We start from the raw sequence: 17,180 nt of genomic DNA on the forward strand, positions 1-17,180 counted from the left end.
TGTTAAAACAGATTGCTGGGTCATATCCTTAGAGTTTCTAATTCAATCTGCCTGGGATGAGGTCAGATAATTAGCATTTCTAACAGGTTACCATGTGGTGCTGGTACTATTGGTCCTGGGATCATACTTTGAGGACCACTGCCTGGCATTATCTGTGCATCCTAATCTGTGAGCAGCTGCATTCTAAGTGGGACAGTGGATGGCTGAAACATCTCAAGGAGTCTAAGAGTTGATTTGTGTATCAAGCCTGTCAGTAAATCAATAGTCCTAACTTCCTATCTATCTATCTATCTATCTATCTATCTATCTATCTATCTATTTATCTCTATCTATCTATCTATCTATCTATCTATCTATCATCTATCTATATAACTAAGTTTTCAAATGCAAATACATGCTATTCTGGTTACTAATTGCTAATCGTTACAAACTCACTGAAGGTGTCACTAAATTTGTGGGATTGTTATCATTATGTGTTCTCTCCTTCCACGAGTAGTGAAAACACAATTGCTGTTATGTTAAGAGAAACATGTTTAACATTATAAATGGGAGATTATCATATGGTTACAATAATTGGGTAAGTTATGGTTCAACTTCACGATGGTTAACTATACAACCAATAAAAAGATGTAGTCAATTGTATTTATATGATCATGAACAATGGTATAGATCATATGCTGAGTGAACATAAGTTCATAAAGGCGCCATTTTAAAAAATCTGTGTGCATTTTTATAGAATATGTATTCAAAAAAAGAATAAATAAAATGTGAATAGAACTTACATTTGGCTGCTAGCATAATAGATGATTTCTTTCTTTTCTTTCTTCCTCCTTCCCCCATGCTTTTTTATTTCCTATACTCTTCCTCCTTTATGTCTGTACCTTCTTAATTTTCTACAATAAATATCTACAACATATTTTATAAATTTCTACAATAAATATTATTTCTTTAAAAATAAATTTTCTACAATAAATATTACTCATGTAATAAATGCATAATCCAGATAATGAGAAACACCCTACCACGGTACACTCTGCACGTAGACTCTGACTCTTCTAGCCTAAAACCCTCCAGAAAGACTCTTGAGTGTGCAAACTCATATACAATACAGCTCTCCCCACCCATTTCTGGCCTCGTCCTCTTGAGGCGGTTAGTTCTGGACACCCCAGCATTGTCCTAGGTGGGGTAAGTGAGAAATTATTGCTCCTTGTTCTGTCCCAAAGAGAAATCCAGTCAATTATTATTATTTTTTCATAGCAGAGAGCCTGTTTGCTTAAAGAACAGGATAGTTTCCTCGTAGTCTCTGTGTCTTGGATGGTATAATTAGACCCTCTTATGTTAAACAAAATAATAAAAAGAAGAAATGTTTATGTTCCTGAGATTCAGATACTAAGTAGAATTGTTATGAACTCATGAGAAATATCACAATTCACCCAGCTTCTCAAACATGGCAATACTATTCCCAACACTGCAGCTTGTAATTGCTCTTTCTTCTGCCTGGAATCTTCTCTCCTCAGCATTTGCATAACTTATTTTCTCTCTCCATTCAGATCTCTGCCCTAACTAAACCTTCGTAGAACAGCTTTCTCTGACCACCGTATCTAAACCAGCACCTCGTCACTCTCTATCCCCTCACCTTGCATCCTTTTTCATCATGATAATTATCATAGGAGGTACCCAATAAATATTTTTAAATCTAGGAATAAAATTTATCCTCATCACAACCCTATGAAGTAGGTATTGACATGAACCCTACTTTGAAGGCTTAGAGAGAATTAAGTAAATTGCTCATTTGAATCAAGTTGTCTGACATCCAAGTATATGTTCTTAATCACCACATAATGGAATGGTCTTTTATTAACTGGATAAAGTCTATTGTTTCAATGTTAAACACAGGCATTTGAAAGAGAAGTGATGAATAGATAGTAAAATATTGTGGATAATAAAATGTCCAGACACATGACAAATTACAAGGGTATGAGTATGAAAAATGATGTGTACTTCTAAGTTATCATCAAGCAATTGAAAATACCTTTTTTTATGAAAGGGTCAAGATGGTTTCATTTTAAGATCTGTGCTTACTGGTAAAATTGATTACAGTATATACAGGGAGAAATATTTCATTCTCCTCTATCTCTGACCAAAAGTGGAAAGAGGAAACACTGAAAATAGGAAAATATGTGGATATCTATAGAACAGCAGATGCGTAGGTCACTGAGCAGCTAAAGAATTAAATCAGAGGTATGTTTTGGCACGCTTTACAGCTGCTACTCACTTCCCTTAGATTCTTTTTTCTCCTTTCATCAGACAGGCTTTGGATCTATCTTTGTGCCTGAGCATTACAGAATGTCACTGGTAAGGCTCTTCCTGATGACAGCAGGAAATCAGTTGGACACTCCAAGAGACCAAAGACTGGAGAATCCAGCACAGAACTGAGTCAGCTACCTCTGCAGTAGCACTAGACCTGTTCTGAACCAGTACCATTAGGGACTTATTGGCCAACATGATTATTTCTCTGGTATAAAACCTACTGATGCTGTAGGTTTGGGTAATAAGTTAGTTACATTGAGACCTGACGTTATATCCTTTCCTTCAGAGATAATCTGGTCCGCTCTCTTTTTTATTGTCAGGGGGAATTACCATACTCTTATAAAATCTTATTTCTATTCTTTCAGAGATTCTCTCTTAAAATGACATTAAGCATCTTCTGATTTTTTCAGAAAGTGTTGTAAAAAGATAAGATAGCATATAGATAAAGTTTCCAAAGTTACATATTCAAAGAGTAAATATCACTGTGTTTTGAGTGGATAACATAATTGGGAGAGGCACGATAGGGACTTCAGGTTTCTCATCCATCATATTGCGACTTGATACACTGGACCAAGACTTTGTTTCAAACTTCAACAGAAAAAAAATCTATATTGTCTTCAACAACCCAGGACTACTCACTTCGTGTACCCCAGTGTAACTTCAAATGAGACCAGGAGCAGGTCACTGGTTAAATTACATGGTGATATCTGACCACAATCTAGCCATCAGTATTGAAGAAAGATTTATTTGCTTTTCATGACTAAACTTCCTTTTTAGTTTCTTTTCTTCTAAAGCAAACATAATAATAATTTTAAAAACTAAGGATGTTTTATTACTCCTTCATTAATATGAAAGGCAAACCAAGATACCATACTAGGAATTATAGAAAGATAAATTGAAATATAAGAAGACAACGCAAGTATTTAAAGATCAAATTTATTAAGATTTCTCTGAAATAAAAGACTATTTCAACCTATATATTCAAGAAAGGACCAAATGCAAGAATTCAAGAGAATTGCTCCCATCTGTTCTTGAAAATTTTAACAATAAGCAAGATTTAGTCAATTGAGAAGTGACTGGAAAAGCCACAGCACAGAAATTTGTGGTGATCACTGAATCCATTTAACCATGAACAAAGGCTGAAACAAATGTTAAGATTATAAGATCTGTTCAAAATGTAAATAATATAATCTGCAGAGGTTAGAAAATTAACCAAAGCTAAAAGAGTAAATATTCTGATCTCTTGTTTAACAAGTCAAAGAGTAAAGATCTTGAGTATATTTAACAGCACAAAGGTAAATATATCTAACACAAAAGAACCTCAGCCCATATACCACCACCAGAATCCCAGGGATCCTGTATTTTCAAAGCTATGAAAAGAAAAAAATCTAAAATAATAGAATAGAAAACTCAGTCAAATCAATAAATGTGATGAGACTAAACTCACATAGTAGCACAACAAAAATAGGCTATTTGGATTACGAAGCAAAATGTTATCCTAAAATAAAAGAAGTAAGTTATGCCAGGAGAATGCTAACAAAAGGAAAGAAGAGTGCCTTACCCACTATGAGGCAGGATGTCACTATGAAAGAAAGAGAAAGATGTCAAAGAACTTCCTTCTTGTTCAGTTCTCTTGTAAGCATTGCATCCAATTGATTTCCCAGAGAATTCTAACAAATGATGTAATAACAGAAAATAAATGGAACTGTTCTAAAACATATAAAAAAGAACAGAAGAGCTTAACAACACACACACACACACACACACACACACACACACACACATTTATACTTGCAAAATATACTTCTGTAATGCTACCCAGATAACAATAACATTGAGTAGCAGAACTGAATAGCAAAAGGAGAGAGTTGTTGAGTTAGGAAACTCTTCATTGTACATCCTTTACTATTGATAGAAAACACAAATACAGTTGAATAAAATCAAACTGGACCATGGTAGTAGAACTGCTCATTTTGTCAAGGAGAACTTGAGCTAGATAAAGACTAAAGAAAGTCATACCCTCTCTCAAACCTCAAGAAACTACTGTAGCCTGGGATAACTGGCAAGACAAGCCCTGGCTGGAGATGCTAGTCTTACTGTGCCAAATCTCTGCCTAGCACTGCTAGGCTACAATAAGCAGGGACACCTCAGTGATGGCTCTGCACAAAGAATCCAGACTATCAGGGCCAGGTGGTTCTGGCAGAGACCTAGGTAATCAGCAATGTACCCAGAGGTGCCACCATCCTATGTAAGCCTATGTGAATTTACCATGAAGCTAATAGAGCTTCCCTTTCAAGGGCTCTTTCTTATCCAGGCTGTTGCTTTCAACCTCCCAGGGAGCTTTGTGAATATAATCTGAAACTGCTCTCTCACCCTGCAGAGAGCAGGGAGAGACTGAAGAGGGCAGACCACTCCAGGTTGGTAGGTGGTAGGTTTCATAAGCAAGGGAACCTACTGACTAGGCTTGTCTAGTGTGACCACAAGACGAGTAGTTTTCCACACCCTCCCACCAAAATCTTAACAGTTTATATAAAGGTCCTAATTGGATTTAGTCACATACACATTCCAGATAGTCTCCATCCCACATTGCTATCTCTTTTATATACTTGGAGCAAATTCTGGAAGCTGGGAAGGCAAGTGGAGTGCACATTCCAAGAACAGGGGAGGGAAGGGGAGCCTCTAATTGCCCTGGTCCAGCTCAAGGATCAACTGGCGGTCATGTCTTCTGATGACTTCTCCCAACACTCCACCCTTGTGACTGGCTCTTATAATCACATGTGCTCCCTTTTACACAATGTGCCCTGAGCGTTCTGCAAAGGGTTTCGCTGGAACGAAGGAGGCTCATTTGGTGGCTATCTGGCTGCACTGGAAGTGGATGCCACAGCAACAATAATGGCACATAAAAGAGAAAACACAGGTTAGGAAAGTAATTCCCTAAATCAGTGACAACTTTTTCCCCTCAAGAGCTCCACTATCCAAACCATTGATTTACAAAGTCCCTTAAGCTGGAGGTCAGATCACTCAGGGTATTCAGTTGTGTCTTCATGTGATTTAATAGATGACTCATTAACACTTTCATGAGGTATGAACACACAACATTCAATAATGTCCAAGTTCATGGTGTTTTAATTAGATACATTTCAAAGTTGAGTAAGGAAGGGCTTTGTTGGCTATCATTCAAGGCTTGCTGGGTGAACCTAGCAAAGGTTTCTATGTGTGCAGTAAAGTCCTCCAGGCCAATGGAGGGGGAAAAGATAGCAGTCAAATATTGTACCAGTGGGAAACAGAACATGCCCACCTAGCTCTGAGAGAAGGGTGCAGCTTTAGAAACTTGACCAGGTGGTATATAACATACTTCTTGGCCAGGGGAGGCAGGATTCTCAGATATAAGGAAATGAAATGGGGTCGGGATGTGCCAGACCAGGACCTTTTCCCCTCTTTCAATGATGCATGTTCCATTTCAGATACAGTGAAATTCAACAGGTCCAATTTGTATAAGTGGAGTTTCAGTAGCTCCCTGTTACCCAGGGGTGTGAAGTAACTCACTCATCCCAGCAGGATGTCCCATTGTGAATTCCAGTTGATAATTCCTTCCCCACGAGTGACAGGGCTTGGTGTTCTCAGCAGTGTAGTACATTGATCCAAGGTGAGAGTCAGGGCAATGACAATTTCCTATGACTTCCATATGATATTGGGTTTCTCAACAGGGGAGCCCAGTCTGGCATATGGGGCAACAATGAGCTCTATTGGTTGGTCATTCAGATTAAATGTATTAATGCCTGGGACAGTAGTTTAGTTCACCTTGCCAGATTGTTTTATTTGTTAGTAAATTAATTTGCAGAATTACTTTTTATTTTCCCTTTAGAGGAGATGGAACCCCCATTTAATGTCTTGTTCTTTTGCCCAATCTTACATATCATGACCTTCGAAATGTGGCCTCTGATTGCTTTCTATTCAACAACAGTATCCTCAGGTTGTATTCAGCTTCTCTAAAACCCTAACAGTGGCAGCCTAGTTTGCACAGCAACAGGAGAGAGCTTGGATTAAGTCAGATGCAGTATCCATACAAACCAGAACAAATTTAGAACCCTCACTCAGGGGAGGAGACCAATATAATCAATTTTCCAGTCCCTCACTGGTTGAGAACTCCAGTGAATAGCCTTAAACTCCTTTGGCAGTTGCCTAGGACATTGTTTAGAACATACAGGACATTGTGTTACTGCATGATCCAAGCCACTGTATTTCAAGAGCAGTCAGACATCCTCAGGCACCCTACCCAAGCATTATGGTGGCCACTCTTTCTATGCATGCTATCTTCTGTATCTACTAGAGGGTAAGTTACTAGGGTTCATACCTGAGCTAAGGCATCAACTGGATTGTCAAATTTTTTATTGTCAGTGCCTTGTGAACCAGGATGTGCAACACAGTGAGATATGCCTCGGGCTCTTGCAAGTGAACCCAAATGTCTTTCTACACATCCTGACCCCACAAAGGCCCACTCATGAATCATTCACCATTGGCTTCCCATTGTCCAAGCCATGGGGTTAATCTCTTTAGGATAGCCCAGATGTCAGTACAAAGAGTTAATGACCAGAGCTCATGAATGGTCATCAGCCAAACTACACTGAGTTCAGCCTGCTGGCTGCTGTGAAGCTCCATCTGAAGGAGCACTATGTATATACCCAGGAACTGTTACTCTATGGGAGTATGTTGGATTTCTGCCTCTTTCCAAAGCTGAAACTAAAATCCTAAGGGTACTTTCCTTTTCTCTTATTTCTTCCACAGTGCCTGACCTGTAGAATCATAGACACATCTAACTCAAGTGGTAGCCTTGCTAGAGAATCTCTTTCCCAAAGCCTATTTATTTGGTCTCCTGGCTGGCTAGCCAGTTGTTGCTTTTCAACCTCCCAGGAGCTTCCCAAGTATGTTCTGAAACGTACCCCATACATGGAAGCTAGAGAGAGACTAAAGAAAAAGGCAGACTACTCCAGATAGGTGGCAGCTTTAATAAAAAAGGGAACTTATATATGAGGCTTGTCTTGGCCAGCTACAAGATTAGTAGCTTTCCACACTCACCCGCTGGAATCTTAAAAGTTTATATTGAGACCTTAACTGGATTCAGTCATGTACACAGTAATCCTTTTCAGTCATGTACTCAGCCCAGGTAGTCTGATCAGCACATTACCATCTCCAAAGGCTATATCTTTGGAGCAGCTTCTGGGAGTGGGGAAAGCAAGCTGAATGCGTATTCCAAGGATAAGAGAAGGAATGAGGAGACTTCAATTGCCCTGGTCTAGCTTACAGGTCAACCGGAGATAATGTCTTCTAATGACCTTCTCCAACACTGTCTCCTGAGAGTGTGGAGGAGTTGTTTGGAGTTTAGAATGATATAGGAAGGGTAGGAAAGCCAGCTATGTTCAGGGACCATGTCTATAAGGCATTTCTGGCAAATTGTCTGAAGTGTATCTTAAAAGAAAGGGATCTGAATCTCCACAGATTCTGGAACGTGTTTTGATGTTTCCTCATTCTAAATAAATATTCACCTTTTTACCTAATTATGTACCTCAAACTTATAATTTTATAATTTTTTTTATTAAAAAAGACTCAAGTTATATATAAGATTCAGTTTCCACAAAAACCTGTTATTCCTCTGCATATAGGCCCACACACTGCTGATGCCAGAGACCTAACTTAGGGATTCTCTTTTTTTTCTTTTTTGCTCTTTAGCCAACCATAATAGAAGCAGTTCCAGGAGCACAGAAAATGCCCAGGTACAGTGGGGGCTCAGTGATTTCCTGCCCCTGAGAAAGCAGGAGGCTCTTCTGTAAGTGGGTGGCATCAGGAGAGGCCAATAGGTGGCCCCAGTGAGAGTTCTCCAGGTCTCTAAAATGAGTTGGGATTTAGGATCCATCGGCAAGCAACTAGGACAGTAGTTGGGTATGGGAATTTGAACATATCAAACTGGGCTTCCTGCTAGATTGAGCAGTTGGGAGCACTGAGTCTGGACACTCTGAAATATCAATTTAAGAATGACATTGAGCCCTGGGCTGGTGGGAGTTGGCCGTACTAGTTAGTTTGAATTCTGAAATTTCATTAAGCCTGATAAATTGAATCAAGGTGCCCCCAATGATACCTTTCACCTTACTAAGCATATGGAAGAAAAAGTGGGATTCTCAACATCCAAGAAACCACTTTTTATACTACTTTCATGGCTTTTAAAAAAAACTCTCATATCATTTTTCTTTCTTTAAATTTCTTATATTTTTCCAACCAGGACAGTCATTTTTCTGTAATGATTATTCCAGTCCTTGACTACTTTTTAGGCTCAAGGATACAAAAATGTGAACCACCTTATTTTCATTTTATAGCTGCTATATAATAGCAGAAAGGGTCCTGAACATGTTATTATTTCAGGCAAAGGAAAATTAATTGAGTGAAGAAAGAAAACCATGTGCAATTCAAATTCAATCATTGTTTTATGAAGGTGTCTTAAAGTAGGACCATAATCATGGTAAGGCTTTCAATTATTGATTAGTTAATTATAAATAGGATATGTGTGCTTTCTACTGACTCTTAGCCTTCAAGAGGAAATGTTTCAAAATAATAGAGAACTTTAGCAAGATAAATATTTAGTAGGCTATTTTTAATGACTCATTGTGAGAGTAAGAATAGAAAAAGTGTTGCCAGTTTTAGTGTTTTTTAAATGGTTCTTGAGGAATTTATGAGAAGTGTTATTTTCTTCAAGCTTCTCCTTTTCATCCCTTGGCTCTCATTTCACAGGTGGAAAACTGATCATTCCATGAGGTAGTATCTGAAGAGGCAGCCAGTCCCATCTCTGGCCACTCAGGAAAGGTAACTCTCATGTTACACATAAAGCAAAGACATCCTAGCTCTGTCACTCCTTTACCCAATTACTAGGAGAAAAACCAGTACCAGAGGTGTATTCATCAGGTCCTCTCACTTCATGGACAGCTTGAAAGAACTAAGAAGGGGTCCTAACCATGTGTCACTAGGTTATATGTCATTGCCAAACTTGAACATTTTCCCGGATTTCCCAAATAAATTTCCAAACAATCCTACATTTTTACATAGTATTACTAAGTTATGAATCTGAGAGAAACATTTCTAAATTATCAAAAATTAAAAATTGATCAATTATAGTTATAGAAGATACACATCTAATTTAGCTTTCAATTTTTTCAGGAAATAAAAAATAGCATCACCAAAACATTATTATAAGAAGAGATGATTAAAGATTTAGCAAAAAAAATGTAGAAAAAACATTATAGAAACATGTTCACTTGTTGACTTTCAAGAATTGCTAATTTTCTATATTCTGTGATGCTTATGGTGTTGGGCAGCTTTTAAAGCACACGATTTGTTATAATTTTTTTCTCATTGTAAATATTTACATTCATATCTAATTTCAGCTTTAAATTTGTGTTGTTGTTGTTTTTTTAAATGGCCTCCCCAAATTGCATATGCTTTAGACACCTCAAATTTGGACAGGGGAGTTTTAAGTTGAATTGGGATTTATGGCTCTCAGACAGCCTTGGTACAAATCTTGCCCTTGAGGCTTTCTAACTATATGACTTTGGCATCGTTCCTCTAATTCTCTAAGTTTCACCTGTTAAGTTGGAATAATATTAGTATTTACTTCATAAGATCAGTAACACAATGTAACACATGACACGATGCATGTGAAAGCAGTTGACACAGTTTCTGGCACTTCTATGAATGTCTGCATAGCTGTCAAATAAGTTTCTTAAACTTGTAAAGCCCAAACCAAACTCATTTTTTTCTCCTTCAAGCTTCTACCCTTGTCCTTGCCACCTAGTATTAACATTTATCCCATTTTTCAGACCAAATACCCATGACTGTATTCAATCTAATTTCCATCAGCCAACTCTATTGACTTTAAAAAATGACCCCTAAATGACACCTCACCATCTCCACCTCTACTGTCTAGCCCATACCACTAATGTCTGTCTCTCCAACTGCAATTGTCTTCAAATAGGCATCTTGCTTCCTGGTTTGATTTGCTCCTCCTATCCCAACTCCACTCTTAGCCCTCTATTGCCACTGCTAAGACTTTAACTGGCCACTCTCTTCCTCTTATGAAGCTTTAGTTATCTGTCTATACTACCCCTAATCCCATTTTTTTGTCTACTTCTATCTCTCCTTCTATCTACTTCTATGAATCTGTTGCTTTAGACTTCTCAGTAGCTTCCACCTTCATTGAAGATACTCGGTGTGACTCAGAACCCACATCTCAACAAAACTGTTGACATCCCAACCTAGAGCTAGTTCTCTATTCCTCGGCTTGCTCTACCTATATCCTATGCCACACAAACCTCAACCCAAATTATTCTACTTGGTCCTAAAATTTTACCTTGGTAAAAAGCTGAGTCTTATCACCTAGAAACTGGAATACTTCTTAAATAATAAATTCAAATGACCTATTTTGTGAACAAAATCACTCATATTTTCAGTCTGTCACTCCTCCCACTATTCTTTCCCCTTGGTTCCACTGGATCTTCTAATCCCTGTACACTTGGCTTTTGTCCCAGTCTACCTATCACCTATGGAGTCACTTTTCTTCTCATCAAGTATACATTTCATGACACATACAGTGACTTTATTAGATAGGAGATCAATGATTTTAGACAGTTGTGGTGTTAGCCCAATAAAACCATCTGCTTCCTTGTTCTTAATAGCTGAACATTGCTGGAGGGAATCATATAATCATGTAGATTATGGTACTAAAAATACAGCATTTCCTCAGTTGGGAAACTTCAGAAACCTCAGCTGAGAGTCTCTGATAAACTATCTTTATAATTCCTCACAATAATTATTACAAATCTTCAGCATTTCTTTTAAATCTATGTTGCTCCTGCTTTCTTTCACTATCCAATAGTTAACCTTGTCTCCTTCACAAAGAAAAATAAAAAATAAATATCTTTAATTCATTCGACAAACTGTTATCAAGAATATACTATTTTTCTGGGCACTGTTATAGATATTCTGGATACATCACTGAATAAGTCAAAGTCCTTAGTCTCAGCTTTAACTTTCCTCTGCCTATCCAAAACAAGTTCAGAAAATTCCAACAATTCTTTTGAAGTGCCTACTTCATGCCAAAAAATTTTCTTTGTGGAAAAAAACACAACAGTGAAGAAAGTTAATAAAATAGTCTTATCTCATAAAGTTATTATTTTAGCAAGTGTATGGAGAGAAAAAGACATTAAAAAATAAATTTAAAAGCATATACATACACACTCGCATATGTATTCAGATGAGCAAGGTAAAAGAGAGAGAAAGCGGTAAGGTGTAGAATGTAAAGTCAATAAAATTATTCATTAAGTTAAATAACTTTCAGAAATCAAATACAGCCAGCAAAAAACAGAAATGAGAAAACCAAACTTCATGTTCATAGAGTTGACTTAACCTAATAAGCAGATTAAAAATGACTAATCCATCTCTATTCTCTTTGTCTTTTTTATAAGACCAAGGTTGAATAACCACAGTAATGTGCAAAAGTTCTAGACCATAAGTTGTCAGGTTAACAAATATTCTAAAAAGTTTTAGGTTTACATAAATTCTATGATCCCTAAGTTAGCATTGGCCTCACACATATTTCTAAAGCCTCCCCCACCTGGCCATCTGTACCTCCACTCCAGCTTTCTATGCTACCAAGCAAGAGAACACAACCATCTGTCTTCGGCAAGTACATTTAGTTTCCTTACAGACAGATTTCCATGAATTTCAAATCAAAAAAAAAAAGAAGAAAAAGAAAGAAATCGAAAGCAATGGACAATATGTTTTTCTCAACACCCACTTATCAGTTTCTTCGCTCAATGTCCTAAGCATATGTTTATTAGTAGCTATGTTTTATTAAACTATTATTCCAAATAAAAATTAATTTTTCTTTTAATTGTACATTTCTAAGTTCTAGAAGATATTTCTATACATAATAAAATTTTATAGTAGAATTATGTTGATCTTTGGCCTCCTGGATGCCATTCGCCTTCCCTGATAGTGCCCTAGTTTTCCTCAGGGAACTCTCAGTGTATGTTTTTTAATGGACCTGACTTAAGCCTCAGCCAGAGCATGGGCCTGTAGTATAGGCCTGACCAATCAGAAGCCATAGTAGTTATTTTGGGAAAGTCATATGATCTAGCCAGACCCAAATGGGTTGTACGACTTTTATTTGGGCTGCAGAGAGAGAATGAACTGCTCCTTTCAACCAAGTGAGTGTTGATGAGTGTGAGATATGACTAGAATACTCTTACACTGCTGAGTGGAATATAAAACAATACAACCAGAGAGAGAGAAAGAGAATTGTCTGTTTTTAAACAAATAAAACATAAGCTTACTGTACAACCCAGACATTTCAGTCTTAGTAATTTACCCAAAAGAAATGAAAACATATATTTCTCAAAGATATGTATACAGGTATTAGCATCTTTACTCACAAGAGCCTCCAAACTGGAAACAATCTAAATGTCCATCAATACATGAATGGATAAAAAAAAGAAAATTGAACCAATAATAAAAACAATTTGAAATCAATCTGTTTTTTATTATCATCATGTGCCAACAATTCTAAGTTTTAGGCAAATTCTCCAGTTATGTTGCTTTCTATGTGAAAGTTGATTCAGAAAACTCCAGTTATACAGTTGGCTCCCATTCTATAGATCTACAACAGATGATTGTCTTGAGAGTAACTTTTCAACTGTTTGAAATAATTTAGGCTTGCTTTGAGTACAGTTGATCTGTGATTTACTGATAAATGTTTAGCAATTGTATCCCTGAAGAAATAACTGTAATTAGTTGTACTTCCTTATTTCTTGGTATTTCTACACTTTCCATTCCTAACCTCAAGCTACCAATGGGATGTCGCTGAGTAAGGAGTTAAAAAGATACTCACAATAGCCACTGAGCCAATGTGAGCCTACACCACCAGGACCCCACTGTGTTGGATTATCCACTCTTTGTGGTCCTACAGATTCTTACATTTAAGCATTACACTTAAATAAACATGATCTCAGCAGTTATATGGTCAAGAAAACAAAACTTTAATTACTGTCTATAGCCATGCTACCCTGAGCAACCCTATCCCATCTGATCTCGGAAGTTAAGTAGGGTGGAGTCTGGTTAGTACTAGGATAGGAGACCACCTAGGAAGACCAGGTGTTGTAGGCGTAAAAACATAAAAAAATAAGGGATTGTAAGCTGACAAGGTCTTTGCAATCTGTGAAGTCAACCAAGGGTTGTCTCTCCTAAAAAAAAAAAAAAAAAAAAAAAAAAAAAAAAAAAAAACTTTTAATTACTTCATTCATCATTCTATTTGCAAATTATTATCTGAAACTTGCATACTCTTTGAAAGTACTTATTTATGTGTTAATTTTTGATTTTTTAAAAATGTAATAATGTAATTAAAAATATTAGTTTTCTTTTCATATTATAACATTTAATTAATTTGTTCATTTGCATAGTTGTATAGGCAAAATTCAATAAAATAAAAAATTTACATACATGCTTCTTTTTTGCATTACTGGTATTTGTTTCATTTTATGAATGTTTTTCAAAATAATTTCGTTGTACTGAGGAGGAGTGTTAAAAAATGATCTGTTCCAGGTGCCCAATATACTAAATAGGTCACTGAATAGATTGATTATATAAGTCTGGGAATGTTAGACAGAGACCAAAATATTTTAAATGAGGATTCCAAATATAGATACAAAGTTTACTATAAAAATAAAAGCCAGGCTTGGTATTAGATATATTGTTTCTAATTCATGCACAATTTATTCTTCCACCAAAAACATAAACTGGAATAAAATTCATTATTAGTTTCTAATTTATATTGTCACGAAAACTTCTGTGGTTTCTACTTTTCAGTTTTCTTTTCAATAAATTGCCATAGATAATATCTATCGTTTTCTCTAGATTTCAAATTTTAAGACACAAATGAATACTATCATTTCATTTTTAGCATTGACAAATTTGTAGCAAAAAAAAAAAAAAAAAAGGTAAAACAATCTACAATACAAAATAAGGAAAGGCAAATTTAGGCCTTTGTCTCAGTCTTTAGTGAAGACCCAGACAATTATTTAACCAACAGAATTATCTGATCCTTCAAATGTTTTATATAAATTTAAAATAAAACCAATCTTGAGTTTTTAAAATCTTTTTTTCCCCTGGAATCCAATAATAGCAAATAATATTTATTAAGCATTTAACATGTCTATCATTATGATAATCACTTTACAAATATCACTTCACTTGTTTTATGAAACTCCAAAATTTAAATGTCTGTTTTTTACAAATAAAGAAACTGAGGCATAGAAATTTTAAATAACTTGTTCAGAGTAGAAGCAGAAAATTAAAACTTTTAAGCTCAGGTTATCACCAATGTTGATAATTCTGGTATTAAATATTAAAATACATAGATAATTCCCATTTCAATTTGACTTGTATTTATAAACCTAAAGACTTCCTGGTAAGAGATTCGAGACTTCAGAGATGACAATTACAACACGAAAAGAAGACTTGGAATTTCCTATGATTCCAGTAAAAACTTCCATTCTATTGCAAATATTCCTCTGAACTCAGAAGTGAATATATTAATAATTATGGTTACTGTTTTTATCTCTGTCCAAGTAATCAGTATGTGACAGCAATTTACCTTGAAGAGTGTCATTATTTTTTAGGGTAAAGAACAGATCTGTCATGACCATCAATTCAGAATACCCCAGCTATGATAAAAAGAAACTAAATCATTCATATATTCAATCCATTTTGTTTTTTAAAAAAGAAAAAGACATTGAAGATAAATTTTCTTGTTGATGCTAGCAGGGGCTGTGTGCTTCCAAGCTGAATAATGTTCCTAAGTTATTTTGCAGGTAGATAAGGAGAAGGATGAAAAAAGGCAGAGGACTGTGCTTCTGTGTTGAATTAATGTGGTTATGTAAAATTTATCTGTCACATTTAGGTAGTATTTTTATGCATAAAATCCTTGAACTAAAAGTAATTTTATGTGGAAGAGATACGTGCCTGGAATATTTATTTCAATGAGTTAAGCACTTCTGAAGACCCTTTTTTCACACAGGAGTGAAAAACATCTAATAGATGCTGAGCTGCATGCAGTTCTAGCTTTATCATGTACTGGCTAGGAGATCCGGGCTAATCTCTTAATTTCCCTTAGCTTCAGATTTTTTTTTTTTTGGTAAAATGGTGATAAAACAGTTTTGTGAGCTTAGTGGTCAGCAAGGCACTATTCAAAAGTTAGTAATAATTCTTATTCATTATTTAATTACGTGCTACTCTCTGCTCGCCTTGCTCCCAGCAAGCTCAATAGTCCACATCCATGATTTAGAGATACATGATGAAAATTCCCCATGCTTCTCTCTTCTTCAACTATTACTTCAATTAGTTCCTGCTTGTGTGTATTTATTTATTTAATATATCCTAATACATCTGCCTTGCCTTATCTGTTTTAGGTATGCCAATCAAGTACATCGACTTTTGTTCATACACTGTTATCATGGTATAATTTTCTATTTATACAGTTGTCTCTCCTACTGTACTAACAGCTTCTAAAAGCAGATATGGTACCCTATTCATTTTTTCTATCTTCATCATCTTAGCACAGCATCTTACTAATGTTCGTTGAATGGGTGAATGAGAGTTCCTTTTGCTTCATATAGTGATCACTACTATATGCTAAGAGGTATTCAGATGTTTGATGAGAGCAATGAAATAAAAGCTAAAAAATAATAAGTTTGAATGGTAGGTATATATTCATACAGTAATAGAGAATATTCTCATTATCAGCAAATAAGTATAAATTTTAAAATTGAGGTATGTATTTTTCAACATCCTTCTATTAAAGTCCTCACTACTCTATTACAAAAATTAAAATGCTACATCTAAAATATGATACTGGATTTTAAAACAGTAATGATTCCAAAATCTATTCATATACTTTGTCAACAAATATTTATTGAGCTTAATACATTAAGCACTTTGTAGCTGCTAGGGATATTATGGTGGATCAGATGAAAAGCATCTGCCCCACAGAGCTCACAGCCTCCTGGGGAAGTGGCACCTGGGAAAGTCACTGAGGATTACAAGGTGTGATGAGGTAAGCAGAGGGAGCGGGGTGGCCTAGGGAAGGCCACAATTGCCTCTGGAAGCTCTAACAGTCACTATAGCTCACGGTGACACATCATGCCTTTCAAAGTGCAAATATTTGCAGCAGACACCTTTTCACCATCTTCCTTAAATTTCATGATCCTTTATCTTAACACATGCAGCAACAGGGAGCTCATGTGTGAGAAGGCTATCATTGCATTTTTGGATACCTCTATTCAGTTTAAAGATTTTATTTTACTACAAGCAGAGAAAAACATGTTTAACTCCCTCTGAAACTGCTAGGAAAAAAATCTCTTTTATCTTTTACAACATGATACATGCTTTTTTTACTTAAAGGCAACTGCTATCACCCTGCAAAACCTTTTCTTGGGATAAAACTTTTCGGTTCCTTTAATTATGTCCCATGTTACATAGTGTCTACGATTTATTAATTCAACACATATTTACTAAGTGCTGAATTTGTTCCAGACCCACAGAGAGGCACTGGAGGTATAAGGGTGGTTAAAACATTCATTTATCTTTCTATTCTTTTTATCGATCTCTTTTGGGTGGACTTTATCATGCAATGTCTCACTTCAAATATACTTTAAGTGGTCATGTCACTGAATAGAAATGAGGCTGAGATGGTATTATTTATATGAAAAGCCATTTTATACTGTTGCTTATATTAGATTTATAATAATTAAAATTGTCTGGGTCTTTCTTTTACA

The 17,180-nt window shown here is 35.9% G+C and overlaps 1 pseudogene; it reads left to right on the forward strand.

The window, feature by feature from the left end:
- The first annotated feature begins 13,397 nt into the window (after nucleotides 1–13,397).
- On the forward strand, nucleotides 13,398–13,515 carry LOC118609255 (annotated as a pseudogene).
- The last annotated feature ends 3,665 nt before the right edge of the window (nucleotides 13,516–17,180 follow it).

The sequence above is a fragment of the Rousettus aegyptiacus genome, unplaced genomic scaffold (assembly GCF_014176215.1).
Source record: "Rousettus aegyptiacus isolate mRouAeg1 unplaced genomic scaffold, mRouAeg1.p scaffold_m13_p_10, whole genome shotgun sequence".
In the NCBI taxonomy this organism is placed as follows: Eukaryota; Metazoa; Chordata; class Mammalia; order Chiroptera; family Pteropodidae; genus Rousettus; species Rousettus aegyptiacus.